Raw genomic sequence first — 14,488 nt, 5'->3', positions numbered from 1 at the left:
ATCAGTGATGTCATCAGTGATGTCATTTGAGATGTCATCAGTGATGTCACTGACCATGTCATGAATGATGTAATATGTGACATGATCAGCAGTGGATTGCGGGTGCGCGATATATAGTTAGTACAACTAACTATATATGGAATTTCAATGGTTTTGTGTGAGTAAAATAAGGTTTTTTAAATGCTAATTCCTAACTATATATGGTCTATAACCTATGGTTTTTTCAGTGAATTTTCAAGGTTTTGTAAATGCTAATTCCTAACTATATATGGTCTATAACCTATGGTTTTTTCAGTGAATATATATATATATATATATGGCTAATACTACTAACATAGGGGAAAATAGGATTTGTATCCCTCAGAACCACCCTTTTAGAATGCTGTCGGAAGTCAGTCATCAAAAATCCCTTTATCAATCTGCATGAGATCCTTTATTTTCTGCTGAACCAATTGAGCCTTTACTAATGCTGGGGAAGGACTAGGCATAGAGGAGGCAATTTTAGTGGCACAATAAGAGCAACAATCAGGCCCGCAAAGTATACAGAGGCAACAAGTGAATATGATACCAGCTATTCCTGCTAATATCATCAAAATCTTCCATCCCCAAGTAGACAATAAACTCCAGAACCAACCAGAAAGAGACCATGTGCCAGTGTCTGCATGTACTTCAGACGCCAAACGATGCAGCTTTTGAATGGCCACATGAACAGAGGGGGCGAAGTCGGGAATGTACACGCAACAGGACCTGCCGATCGCCTGGCATGCTCCTCCTCGATCAGCCAAGATAACATCTAAAACCATTCGATTCTGGAGCGAGACGAGTCTCGTGGCTTGAAGCTCTACCGTTAGATTGGTCAAAATGTCTGCAGTAGTATTGATGACGCTTTCAACTACTCTAGCCAAACGCCGTACTTCCTTGCTGGTGATTATAGGGCCCCAGATAGGGAATATTCCTTTAGCGATATCAATAAAATGATGTTCAGAAGTGTCAGTCCGATCTATGTCGGAAGTGTCTATTGCTCTTCGGTGACTAACTGAAGGCAGGCTCTGCTCCTCTAAGCAATGATCTTTATGATACTTAGAAGGAGCTATATAAACTAGAGTGTACAAGAAAGACAGATAGCTACAGCCTGCCCAGCTGTGGGGAAACCAGGTATAGGCATTTTCTCCACAGAAAAAATACACTTTAGGAGGGGTCAACAGAGGTGGGCTACTAAAAGTCCGCAAGTGGTAGGTGTAATTACGTCGACTTTCTCCCACCGAGACAGATCCTGCTCCCTGAACACAAAATGCAGAAGTGCTATTCAATATAGGTATGGGAATAGCTCTATCATCCGTGACATTTCGTTCCATGAATTGCTGAAAATACTGAGTGAAATTAAATTCTACAAAATCCAAAATTTCATTATGGAGCCAAGTAACATTTTCATGTGTTGTGTACATATTCATAAAGGCGTTTGGGTCTAAGGATCCCTCCCCATCATTACTCTTAGGGTCAAATCCCTGATGCTCTTCTATATATGCTAGAATCATCTCATAGTCCTTCTCCGAATACTTTCGAGTGTACACTGTATAATGCATGTACATCATAGATAACAGTTTGAACCAAGCTTCACAACTTCCCAAATGAGTCAGAGGCAATGAGATGAATAAATCGTTCTTATGCATCATGGAAGGCAGGAGGCCACATACCCACTAATTTGTAGCATTGGTAGCACTGTGTGTTTGGTGAAGCATTTCAACAAATACATTTTTTGTATAGGTCTGGCGATGTCTTTCCTAATGTGGGGCCAAGGTAAAGAACATATGTTCTGAAGGCTGAGTAGTTGTTCCTAGAACAGTATGCATTGGGTGGTGAAATTCTAAATAGAAGAACACTCCCCTTAGGATTATAAACAAAATTGCTACAGTCACTACAAATGCAATTTTAAAATTTAGGGTCCAACTAGAAAAGACAGGTATATTCACAGGGTAATAACAGGGTGCAAAAGGACGTTCTTCTTCAGGGACAAAACGGGCGAAGGGATACATGCTAGCTAAAAGTCCAATAAAATAAACTCGGGCAACACAGTCCAACCTGTCAGAGGGTTCTTCTCTCCTGTGTCCATCTAGAGCCTCACAGGCAGGCTCCTATTGCTCATCACAAAGAAACCAAAAACAACTCCTCGCGTTGGAGTTATGCTCGCCGCACAACTCTTGAAGAAAACACAACTTGGGCCTCTATCATATAGTGCAGTCTTTCTTTCTGAACAGAGCAATACGAAATGTTCCAGGCTCTCAACGTGTTCAGTCCAGTGTCTCGCTCAGTATCCCAGAGAGGGCTCTAACAAACCCTACTACTCAAGTCTTTCCCTATCTCCTACCATCTTCACCTGGGGTACCGTGCTGTTTTCTTGGCCGCAGGTTGTATCGAGTATGGCCAGGCGTTTCCTGATCATGGAACAAAACAGAGGAGGGAGCATCTGTGGCAACAGGAGTATCATGAGCCTCACGTGCAACTGTAGTGGCAACGGAATCCGGGGCAATCACTGGTTCAGACGACAAAACCCCTTCCGAGGCCGGGGTTCCTTCTCCGTGCCCTCCTTCTGTTTATAGGGGCGTCAGAAAAGGGAACAAAGTGAGATGCTCGTTCACTCTCCTGGGTCAACATTTCTCCAGAGTTTTACTGATTATAGGGAAGCGAGAGGGGCAATCTCTGAGGTGTGACACGTGTATCCAATGTCGCTTGCCGTCCACCTTCACCGCTGTCCGCGTAGCCAAAAGGATCTGGTAAAGCTTGGACCACCGAGGGTCCAAGCTGGAGTTCCGCTGATAATTGCGGACCAGGACCCACTGGCCTGATTCCAACCGATGTCCGGGACCCTCCGGCATGGGCTGCAGTACTGCTGATACCTGTTGATGAATGGAACGAAGATCTTTTGTCAAAGCATACAGATAATCTGTCCTCATAGGATATGCAATATCACGGAACATTCTGGGTCTCGGGACACCCCAAACATTAGCCGGTCATGCAAAGACAATCTCATAAGGTGATAGGCCAGATCTGGAAAGTGGGGTAACTCGTAGGGACATCAAGGCTAATGGCAGGGCGTCGGGCCATTTTAGCCCGGTACCCCCTTGAATCTTGGCTATTTTCAATTTCAGTATCCCGCAGACTGGGGATGTTGTGCTGCATGAAAATTCTGCTTAATTTGCAATCCATTACAAACATGTTTGAAAAGTTCCGCATTAAAGTGCCCCCCTGTTATATGTCCAGATGACCTGAGGCAATCCATAGCGCGGGAAAAACTCTTTTATCAAGGCTTTCACTGTGGCCAGGGCAGTATTTTCTTTGGTCGGGTAGCCCTCCACCCATTTGCTAAAGGCGCATTCCACCACCAGAACATACTTCAAATTATTCACACGCTCCAGCTGGATATAATCCATTTGGAGCACCTCAAAAGGCAAAGATGGTGGTGCAAAATTCCCACTAAGAACGGGTTCCCTGCCTCCTGGATTGTATCGCAAACAGATCATACAGTAATTAACCAAATGGGCAGCAGTCTTAGAAATATTGGGATTATTCCACACAGGATCCAAAAGTGCACAAATGCCTTTCGCCCCGATGTGTGCTGGGCAATGTGCCATAGTCACTACAGCATTAACCAGTGCATTGGGTAACAACCACCTCTGTTTTTCTGTTAAATCAACCCAACAATTGTTTTCATCTAACCTCCCCACTGTCTCCTCCCAATGAGCCAATTCAGCAGGCGTAGCTTCTTTCTGTATCTCTCGGACACTTTCCATAGAATTATCAAACATTTCTGTTTCCGTAACCCATCTAGCAGAAGTGGTCACAAACATTGTAGAGAATTTTGATTTAGCAGTTTCCATCGCTACCTGATCAGCAAAAGCATTTCCCTCACCTACTGTATCCACCACTGCTTTGTGTGCACTGCATTTAACTATAGCCACCTTTTTTGGTAATGTCAATGCTGTTAGTAATCGTAAAACCAAGGGGCCGTGTTGTATTCTTTGACCATGGAAAGTGAGAAAACCCCTCTCTGCGCTCAGCCGGACAAAACTATGAGCCACGCCAAAGGCGTATTGGCTATCAGTGTAGATGTTTACTCTCAAGCCTTCACTCAACCCACAGGCTCGAAGTAGGGCTACTAACTCAGCTGCTTCTGCTGACTGGTAGAACACTCGGGAAGCCTCAACTACAGTGTGGAGAGTCGTAATTGCATATGCAGTTGTTGTTGTGCCATTTGGTAACTTGAAACAAAAGCCATCCACATACAATTCCCCTTGGGGGTCAGATAGAAGAATGTCTGTGAGATCTACCCGTCCTTTCATTTCTTCTTCAGTCCGAAATATGCAATCATGTACATCAATATTTTTCTCATCCGAAGGGAGGGGTAGCAACGTGGCAGGATTCAGAGTGGCACACCGCTTAATTGCAGTATGGGGAGCGAACAAATTCAATTCATATCCAGTAAGACGCACACTCGTGAGGTGCTGAGTCTTAGTTTTATTCAATAATGTGTCCACAGCGTGCGGTACCATCACTGTGAGGTCAGTATTCAGAACGAGCCCTTCCGACTGCCGAATAGCCACCACAACTGCAGCAGTAGCTCTTAAACAGCCTGGGAGGGCTCTGGCGACGTTATCCAACAGCGCCGAGAAATAAGCACAAGGTCTTTGCTTACCACCAAATCCTTGTGTTAACACAGAAAGCGAACAACCGTCCACCTCATGCACATAGAGTACAAAAGGTTTTTGGTAGTCAGGAGTACCCAAGACAGGTGCAGAGCAAAGTGCAGATTTCAAAGAGTCATAAGCTTTCTGACACTCATCAGTCCAAGGTAGCGGTTCATTCACATCTTTAGTGGTTAGGTACAAAAGAGGTTTAGTAAGAAGAGAAAAATTAGTAATCCATTGCCGACAATAAGAGGTTATGGCCAGGAATGCACGAACATCACGCTGAGTACGAGGTACAGATATACTAGAGATGGTAGACACACGTTCAGGGGTTAGTGTCCTCCCCTCTTTCGACAGTAGACGACCAAGGTAAGTCACCTCCTGTCGACAATTTTGGAATTTGGAGAGGGACACCTTATTACCATTGGCGTCCAAATGTGTTAATAATTTAACGGTGGCCTCCTTGCAGCCATCCTCAGTATCTGAGGCCCCCAACAAATCGTCTACATACTGAAGAAGCACATTACCAGTGGGCAGGGTCAATTCATCCAATACTGCTTTCAAAGCTTGACTATAGATGCTACGACTCTCGGTGTACCCTCGGGGAGTGCGGCAAAACCTAAAGCTGCGGCCAGATAAAGAGAAGCCGAAAATGTGACGGCTCTCAGGATGGATCGGAATGCTAAAGAAAAAATTCTTTAGATCAATAACTGAGAAATATTTTGCAGTGGGAGGAATCAATAGTGAGAATAGTAGTGATGTCAGAAACCACCGTATACTGCGGAACCACTATCTTATTGATTTCCTGCAGGTCAATTACAAAACGATAAGTATCTACATGATCGGGATCACTTCCAACCGGGGCTTTTTTCAAGATTGGTAATATAGGACTATTGCATATATTGGCCGCTGTCTCTTCTACTACTCCCTTATCAATCAGATCCTGAATAATAGCAAGTAAATCCCTTTCACCCGCCGGTGAAATCTTGTACTGAGTTATGCGCGGCAAACGAGCATTTGGTTTCAAAGTAATAGAAACGGGTGGAATCCTCAGTAAACCTACATCTGTGTCTCCAGTAGCCCATAGCGTGTAGTACTTAAAATTCTGGACCCGTGTTATAAACATCATCGTATCATGACGATTTTGATATCGGAAGACCGAGAATGGCTAGTACACTATGCACAAGCATTTTCGTCATATTCGAGTGACGTTTTCACCTTGAAATCGTAGTTTTCGTCCTGAACCCGCGGGTTCCATTTTGTGTACGGCAGCCATTTTGTGAGTTGCCCTCACATCTCATATAGGCCAATGATTAAGGCCAAACATGATTCTGAAGGACACGTACACCTTTGCTGACTTCTCTGCGACCTGGGCAATCTGACTCCACTGCCCAAGGCCAAACCTGTTCGGTCAGTTCCTCTCCCAATGGCCTAACGAGATAATATCAAGGCACAACATACCCTAAACCTTTCATCGCACACAAACCACGCCTAATCTTGCACACACCTGTCCCTGTTTCCTACTTTATGAACTGCTTTACGAGGAGGAGGTGCCCGTTTTTATTGGGGGTCCGTCGATATCTGATGAAAATACTGGGCCTTGCCGGATAATTTATTGTGGGCTGAACAAACTGAAATATGGGCTTGTCATCATGACTCTGCTTTTTCTTTGTAGTGAAAATATGTGAATGGTCAACTGTAAACTTAAGAATGTTTGCCTGAAGCGTAATATTTTGTATAAAAAGAGAAGGCTGGCTTTGTAAGATTGAGCAGTCTCCTGAGAATATACACCGTGTTGTACTTCTAGGACGCCTGTTACTTGGTTGCAGCCAATAAATTTGATCTTTTGACTACACCTAGAAGACTCTGAGTTTCTGTAGTCTAAGCAGGAAGGGCCCGAAGTCTTAGGGTGTACCCTGACACCGCTGGGTTCCGAAAAACCCAGTACTTCATCTGGCGCCCACGTGGGGCAATATCAGCGGTACCAGTCCAAGCCAGAGGTTCGTGAGGAGCTTCGTGTGAAAATTCTGGAGGAAGGCCGCCACTTCATCGACCCCTGCATGTCGACGTGGTCCGAAAGTCTTTGCTGCGAGGTTCCCCGCTTCCCGACGGCTACGAAGGACTGCTGCCCTGACTATCGCCCTGATTTGGACCTTTGATGTTTGGTAGAGCGAAACGATAGACGAGTCTTCTGGTGACGTCATCGATACCTCAGTTAAGTATAAGTGGAGCGTCTCCCAGTCCTTAGTTTGGTTCTTAGTTTGGGTATCCCCTTGGGATCTTTGATTTGGAACTTGCAAGTACCAAAGCCGAAGGACTTGTGTATTCACGAGACTATCGTATTCGATAATCCTTTGAAGTTTGAAGCTAGACTAGAGAGCGAAGATGCCTGGTCTTAGCAGACTTGGAAATGTGTTATGTCTTGGTTGTAATAATAGGGATTCCCGATTGGAGGACTCGTGTCCGGTTCCTCCGATTGGAACTCCAACTTATGAACTGTATGTGAAAATGGAGTAGGCCCCATCGCATATAATGAAGTGTGGATCAAATACACCAGAAAGGATGGTGTTTTAAAATGGCCCCAATATGGTAGCTTTGACACGGAAATCTTAGATAACCTCGAAGTTAAACATTTCAAGAAGAAAGCCCGGCCGGCGATGTTTGACTCTTTCCGCCTATGGCGTAAGGAAGCCAAACAGAAGGAAATTAAATTAGTGAAGAAAAATAAGAGAGAAAGGGGTATCTCGATAATGCAAGCTGCTATGCAGTATAAAGATAACGAAGAAGAACAGATGAGCGAGCAGTTGCACAGGCAACGTAAAATGGTAATCGATAAATGCTATCCAGTTTTGCCGCCTCTTCAGCAAGATGCAGCAAAAGACCTTGAAAAAGACCCCCTAATGTCGCATTTGTTGAGTTCGCCACCCCCTTCTGCGCAGAGTGCTACGGCACCTCCGCAACCTTTAGCTGCGCAACCTTTGGTTGTATTGCCTCCTGCTCCTCCACAACCACCAGCTGCTCTTCAGTTGGTTCCTATTCCTCCGGTGCAGCCTCCTCAAGGGCCACCGGCTTTGACATCTGCTCTGCCTTTACTTCCTACAACTTTGACCACTATATCGACTACCACTCCTGGTATTCCTCCTCACACTGCCTCTGCGTCTGCCTTGCCTCACTCTGCTTTTCCGCCTGTCCTTTCATCGACTTCTCCCTCTGTTCGACAGAGAATGACTAGCACTGTTACTAGCCTTCTATATCCTCTCTTTGGAGCAACAAGTGCAACCCCCATTGCAGAGCGTAAACAGTTACGTAGCCAACTGCATGATTCTAGGGAGAAGGAGACATTGAATTATTTGGCACATAAATGGGTTACCGACCCGATAAGATATGAGCTAGAGTCTGTTATGGATGTCTTCCATCAGTGGGAAGCACCAAAGCAGAGGTACGTTTTCGAGAAAATGTGTACTTTCCTTTGTGAGGATTTAGAGGAGAATGATTTGGAGCCCAATCCGCCTGAGTTGTGTCGTGTACAGTTCGAGTTTGGGAAAGGCGCAATTGTGGGTTCAGATGTTAAGAAAGCAGTTGCGACATTGTTGTCGTTTAGGACTGAAGATGTTTCTCAGTCGTTGTTCGAGTCTGATTCCTCTGTTAAGAAGAAGGTGAGACAATATCCCATGAGAGAAGTTCCTCCAGTATGGAAGGACGCCGTTGCGGCTGATGTAGCTAATCACGTTGATGCTGTACCAGCACATTTCCAGCGTGTTTGGGTACATGTTCCATGGAAGCGAGCTGAAGTTTTGGCCCTTAAACAGACATTGCCTGATCCCCGTAAAAATCCTGCAGGGTATTACAAGGAATTGTCACAGACTGCAGGCTCTTGCATTATGAATTTAGCTGATATAGACATGTTGTTTGGGAATGTTGTTCCACAGCCTTTATGGGGAAGGATTCGTCATGCGGATCATGATCAAGAGTTAGGTGACTCATGGGCTAATATTGCTGCTGCAGATGGCTGACAAGTTGGTGGTGCTAAACCCGAACCTTTAGTAGCAGACGTTCCTGGTAGGATCAATAATTACATGAAAACTTTGATGCCTGCGATGCGTGTAAATTGGGATAAATTGTTTGCATGTAAGCAGAAGAAAGATGAAATGGTGTCTGATTTCTTCACCAGGTTTGAAGAGACGTTTATCGACCACAGTGGTCAAGATATGAGTACAGAAGGTGGTCAACGGTTGTTCGTTGACAAGTTCGTGCACAATTTGCTTCCCGAGTTATGTAAGAAATTAAAGGATTCGGAAAGTTCTTGGGCCGTTTCCTCTTCAGGACAAATATTGGCTACTGCACAGTATTATGAAAATCGAGCTAAAGATGAGAAGGATAGAGCAGACAAGAAAACTAAAGAGTTAAAAACGAAGGTTCTTTTACAGCAAGCGTATCCGCCACGTGGTGGTCAGAGTAACTATCAGCAACCTCAACAGTTTCAGAGGAACTCGCAAAGGTTCGAGTATCCTCAACAGCGTGTCCCTGTAGGTCCCAATCAGTGTTCATATTGTAAGGAGGAAGGTCATTTCAAGTATAATTGTCCTATTTTGTTACAGCGTATAAATGGTGCTTCTGGTGCAAGAGGTCGAGGTGTTCAACAAGCTCCTAGAGGTAGAGGACGTGGACATTTCCCCCAGAACGCGCGTTCCCTTCCGCCTCAAAATTCAGTGAATAGTTTTGATCAGCAGAATAACGCGTCTGGTAGGACGGCTCAGTACTGTGCTGATGACTACTATGCAGAAGATGAGCATATGGAAGGTAATGATTGCTAGGACAGCCGTAGACAAAGAGAGGGAGTTGTTTCAGTTCCAGTAGATCAGAGTGGACCTTACGTTGAGGTGATTACATCAGGTGTGGCAGAGCCTTTTCTGTTGGATACTGGTGCTACAAAGAGTTCTATTATGCACTCTAAACTCCCTGGCGCACCTTTGTCTGGCGAAACGAATGTTTCAGTAGGTTTTTCTGGCGCCCCAGTTAGAAACCCGATTTCTGACCCTTTATCCCTTTCTGTTGGACCGTGCGAATTCGAAGCACCCCATATTCTAACGACAGGTTGTGGTGAAAACTTGTTGGGATTGGATCTTTTAAAAAGATTGTATGCAACTTTGTACTGTTCTCCTTCGGGAGTACAACTTACACTGGTAAGAAAGTGGTTTCCCCAATGTATTTGTCAAAGGATAAACTTCCGACAGAATTGTCGTTTCTTCCTGATATTCTTTGGACTACTGGTCCTAATGATGTGGGTCTTTTGGAAATACCGCCTTATGTTGTGACATTGAAAGCCAATGTTAAAATGCCACGCATTCCCCAATAAAAAAATTCTAGTGAAGGTGAAAAAGCGTTGCTAGCGATCATTTACGATTTGATTGAAAAAGATGTAATTGAAGAGACAAGAGGCAACGTTTGCAATAGTCCTGTTCTGCCTGTTTTGAAGCGTACTGACCCTTCCCAACCACCTGTTTACAGATTTGTGATTGATCTTAGAGAGGTGAATAAAATTGTTGTGCCACAATTTCCAGTTGTTCCTGATATCACTGCCCTATTGACTATGATTCCAGCTTCCGCGACCTGGTTCTCGGTGATTGACTTGAAGAATGCTTTCTTCAGCATCCCGATTGCCGAGGAGAGTAGGGATATTTTTGGCTTCAGTTTAGGAGGCCGAAGCTTCCGCTTCAAACGCGCACCCCAGGACTACTGTGAAAGCCCATCTATATATAGTCAGGCTTTAAAAGCACAGCTTAATACGATTGTTTTACCTGATGGCGCTACCCTTATTCAGTATGTTGATGATTTACTTGTCGCTGCAGATACTGATGAAATCTGTAAAGAAGCCACGTTGTCTTTGTTGCGTCATTTGTGTGATTTGCATCACAAAGTGTCTCTCTCGAAATTACAATATTGTCGACAAGAAGTGACCTACTTAGGTCATCTCTTATCGAAGGAGGGAAGGAAACTGACCCCAGAAAGAATTCAGGCAATAGCGAAATTGAGTGTGCCAAGAACACAGAGAGAAGTGCGTGCTTTCTCGGGCATTACATCATATTGCAGACAATGGATACCGAATTTTTCTTTATTAGCCAAGCCCTTGGTGGCATTAACCTGTAAAGATACACCGAATCCCCTTCCATGGTCTGAAGAGTGTCAGAAAAGTTTTTCTGAATGAAGCAATGCATTATGTTCGGCTCCTGTGTTGGGTACCCCCGGTACAGGAAGCCCTTTACATTGTATGTCCATGAGAAAGAAGGTTGTGCATTGTCAGTATTGACACAGTTGTTCAGAGACAAGCAGCGTCCATGTGCGTATTTTTCGTTGACATTGGATCCGGTAGCTAAAGCATTGCCGAGTTGTTTAAGAGCCACAGCAGCAGCAGCTGTTTCTATTCGACAGTCTGCTGGTTTGGTGATGAATAATACATTGATTGTAATGGTTCCACATGCAGTGGACACGTTGTTAAACAGGACCAAGACACAGCACTTAACTAGTGCTCGATTGTCAGGTTATGAGTTGACATTGTTAGCGAGTCATGTACACATAAAAAGATGCAACACACTGAATCCAGCTACGTTGTTGCCGATTGTAGCAGAGTTACATGCTTCTGAACAGCATGATTGTTTTCTCAGAACAGAAGAAGAAACGAAAGGAAGAATAGACCTTCAGGACACTCCTCTTGTAAAGTGTGATGGTACCTTATGGGTGGATGGTTCATGCTTCAAGCTTCCGAATGGTGATCCGACTGCTGCATATGCTGTCACGACTTTGCATACGATTGTTGAAGCTGCACGTATCCCACATAATTCAGCTCAAGCAGCAGAGTTGATTGCACTTATGAGAGAGTGTGTGTTATCGAAGGGAATGAAAGTGACCATATATACCGACAGCCAGTATTCATTTGGTGTGGCTCACAGTTTTGGACAATTGTGGAAAGAACGTGGGTTCCTGACTTCGCATGGAGCTAAGATTCAGCGTGGTCAGTTGGTGAATGAGCTTCTAGAGTCACTTACTTTGCCCTTGCAAGTTGCGATTGTGAAATGCAGCGCACACAAGAAGGTGACTGAGGATGTTGGTCGTGGAAATGCATTTGCTGACGAAGTGTGTGAAGACACGATAGAGAGCGTGAAATCTATTCAAGCTGAAGCTACAGAGAAAGAATTGAGTGTGTGGAGAGAAAGTACGGATAAAATGGATGCCAATGGTTGTTGGGTTGAATTGTCAGAGCATCAGAGATGGTTGCTACCCGATGCGTATGTGCTTGCAGTGGTTACGATGGCCCATGGAATGGCTCATATCAATGTGAAAGGGATTTGTAAGTTGTTGGCTCCGGTATGGCAAAATGCTGGAATTCCTAAATGCGCAGAGAATGTGGTCAAGAATTGTATGGTGTGTCTGAAATACAATCCTGGTAGGGGAACCCCAACTCCAGCTGGTCATTTTGCACCTCCAACGTATCCGTTCGAGGTTTTGCAGCTAGATTTCATCCACATGGAAAGGTGCAACAATTTGAAATACGTACTCGTTGTTGTTTGTGCCTTTTCGAGATGGGTAGAAGCATATCCCCTAAAGGACAACACTGCCTTATCCACAGCTAAAGCCCTTGTGAAAGAATTCTTCCCTAGATTTGGAATGCCGAGAATGGTCTGGAGTGACAATGGGAGTGAATTTGTGGGTCAAGTGATGAAGAAAGTATGCGAAGGGCTAGGCATCCAACAGAAATTCCATGCTGCAAATCACCCCCAATCAGCTGGACTAGTAGAATGCTATAATGGCACACTAAAGCTAAAACTGGCCAAAATTCAAGCAAGCTCTGGTCTTAAATGGCCAGACGCTCTGCCCTTAGCACTCCTATCAACAAGAATGACTGTGCATTCGCAAGTGGGACTTAGTCCATATGAGATAGTATTCGGCCGTCCGGCCAACATATGGGGAGTGTCAAGGCCGACAGAATTCAGTGAGATCGAACACCCTGTACTGCTTGACTATTTGCACGAATTGACGGCTAAATTGCGTGTTTTACACCAACAGGTTCACGATACTCTGCCTCAGGTCTCTGAAGCTCAAGGACACCAAATCGATCCTGGATCCTGGGTGCTGGTGAAGAATTTCCAGCAAACAAAGAATGACCAGCCCCGGTGGACCGGCCCTCATCTAGTTCTTCTCTCAACGAGATCAGCCGTTCGAGTGGAAGGAAAGAAGCACTGGATCCACGGTGTACACTGCAAGAGGGTGCCTTTGCCTCTGCCGTACGACCGGTGGGTCCAGGAGGGTGTCGCCAACTCAGAGACTGAAACGGTGCCTCGTTTTCTGCCTTTCAGCGATGCACGTGTAAAAGGAACAATTTCCGAACAAGAAAGTGACAATCTCTTGCAAGAAGCTGTGCCGCCGTCAATTCGATTGGACACTACAGAGCCTGAACTCCTGTTTCAAGATCAAACAGTACCCGGGAAGAAACGCTATAATCTGAGGCCGAGAACTATGGACAAATACATTTTTTTCCCTTTTCTTTGCTAAGTTTTGAAAGTGCAGCTCTCTCATCTGAGAAACTTTTTTATTTTTGTTTTTTGAACCACCATCCGCTGTAGGGTCGCGGTTGCCCAAAGTCTTTGGGGTGCAGCTGAAGACGTTAGGTCGACAGTTCTGGTTGGTCTAAGGGAGTTGCCCTGGACTGACAGAAGCATTCCTTAGCATAGAACACCCTACCATCGCGAGCAGCATTTTAGAGAGGATGGAGTTTTTCGAGATGGAGAGACCTGCCAAAACAATGAACTCTAAAGACAGAATATGTAAAATTATGACCAAGAAACGCTTTTTGATATTATGCATTTTTATGTTGTTCAGTGTAATGATGTTTTTAATAGGATATGTTTTATTCTCTTTTCAAGTGACATTTGCACCCACTACATCGCCCATACCTCCTCCTTCTACTGTTTCCTCACATTCTTTTCAACCTCTTCCTGAACATGAATCCGTTAGGAGATTAGAGTTTATTAATAACTCCTTCGTTCAGCTTATGCACCAACACCAACTAGTAATGAACACGACTAACTGTTGGGTATGTGGTCTTATGCCTCACACAACAGATAAAGGTATCCCTTATCTGGTCCTGCCATTCAGCCACAATGGTTCTGTGTGGGCATACAGAACAATGTTCATCTACGCACATGAAGTCTACCCCCTACGTTCTGTAAAAGACAATCCTAAGAATAGTGCTCTAGTTAAGGGTATAGTAGACATGATTAAGGAAGATATTTCCTACGAGACTATCCCGAGAGATGAGACGCTAGTATATATAGGATGGAACGTAACCGGATATGGAGCTACTCTGTGAGAAACAGCAAGCTAAGAGATCTTCCCCGATTTGGATTGTACCCCATCAGGGTCACCTATGTCTGCAAGGTAATGGCAAAAATCCCAGAGCTCAGTTAGGGAAGAGTATCTGTACTGAAACATATGTTTTTGCGTCCCAGACTTCCCCTTCGTTCCTAGCAGCTAAGGGTACCTATTTCATCTGCCATGATAGAGCCTATACATGGTTGCCCCCTGACTTTTCGGGCACATGCTTTGTTTCGTTCCTGTTGCCTCCCACCTACACAGCTGCGGCAGATTACCATAAGACAAGGATAGTTAGAGGTGTCTTCAATAAAGAAGACACTGCAGGACAAGAATTTGGGGACTTCGTAAAGGGTTTTCTGCTGTTCTAGGGACCCATGGTTAACAGCAGGAACATAAGGCAATTGACAAGGGTGGTTGAATCCACCATAGTTGAAACT

Source organism: Lissotriton helveticus, chromosome 11, assembly GCF_964261635.1.
Source record: "Lissotriton helveticus chromosome 11, aLisHel1.1, whole genome shotgun sequence".
Taxonomy (NCBI): domain Eukaryota; kingdom Metazoa; phylum Chordata; class Amphibia; order Caudata; family Salamandridae; genus Lissotriton; species Lissotriton helveticus.
The sequence above is the reverse complement of the archived record's forward strand: the minus strand, read 5'-3'. Positions refer to the sequence as shown.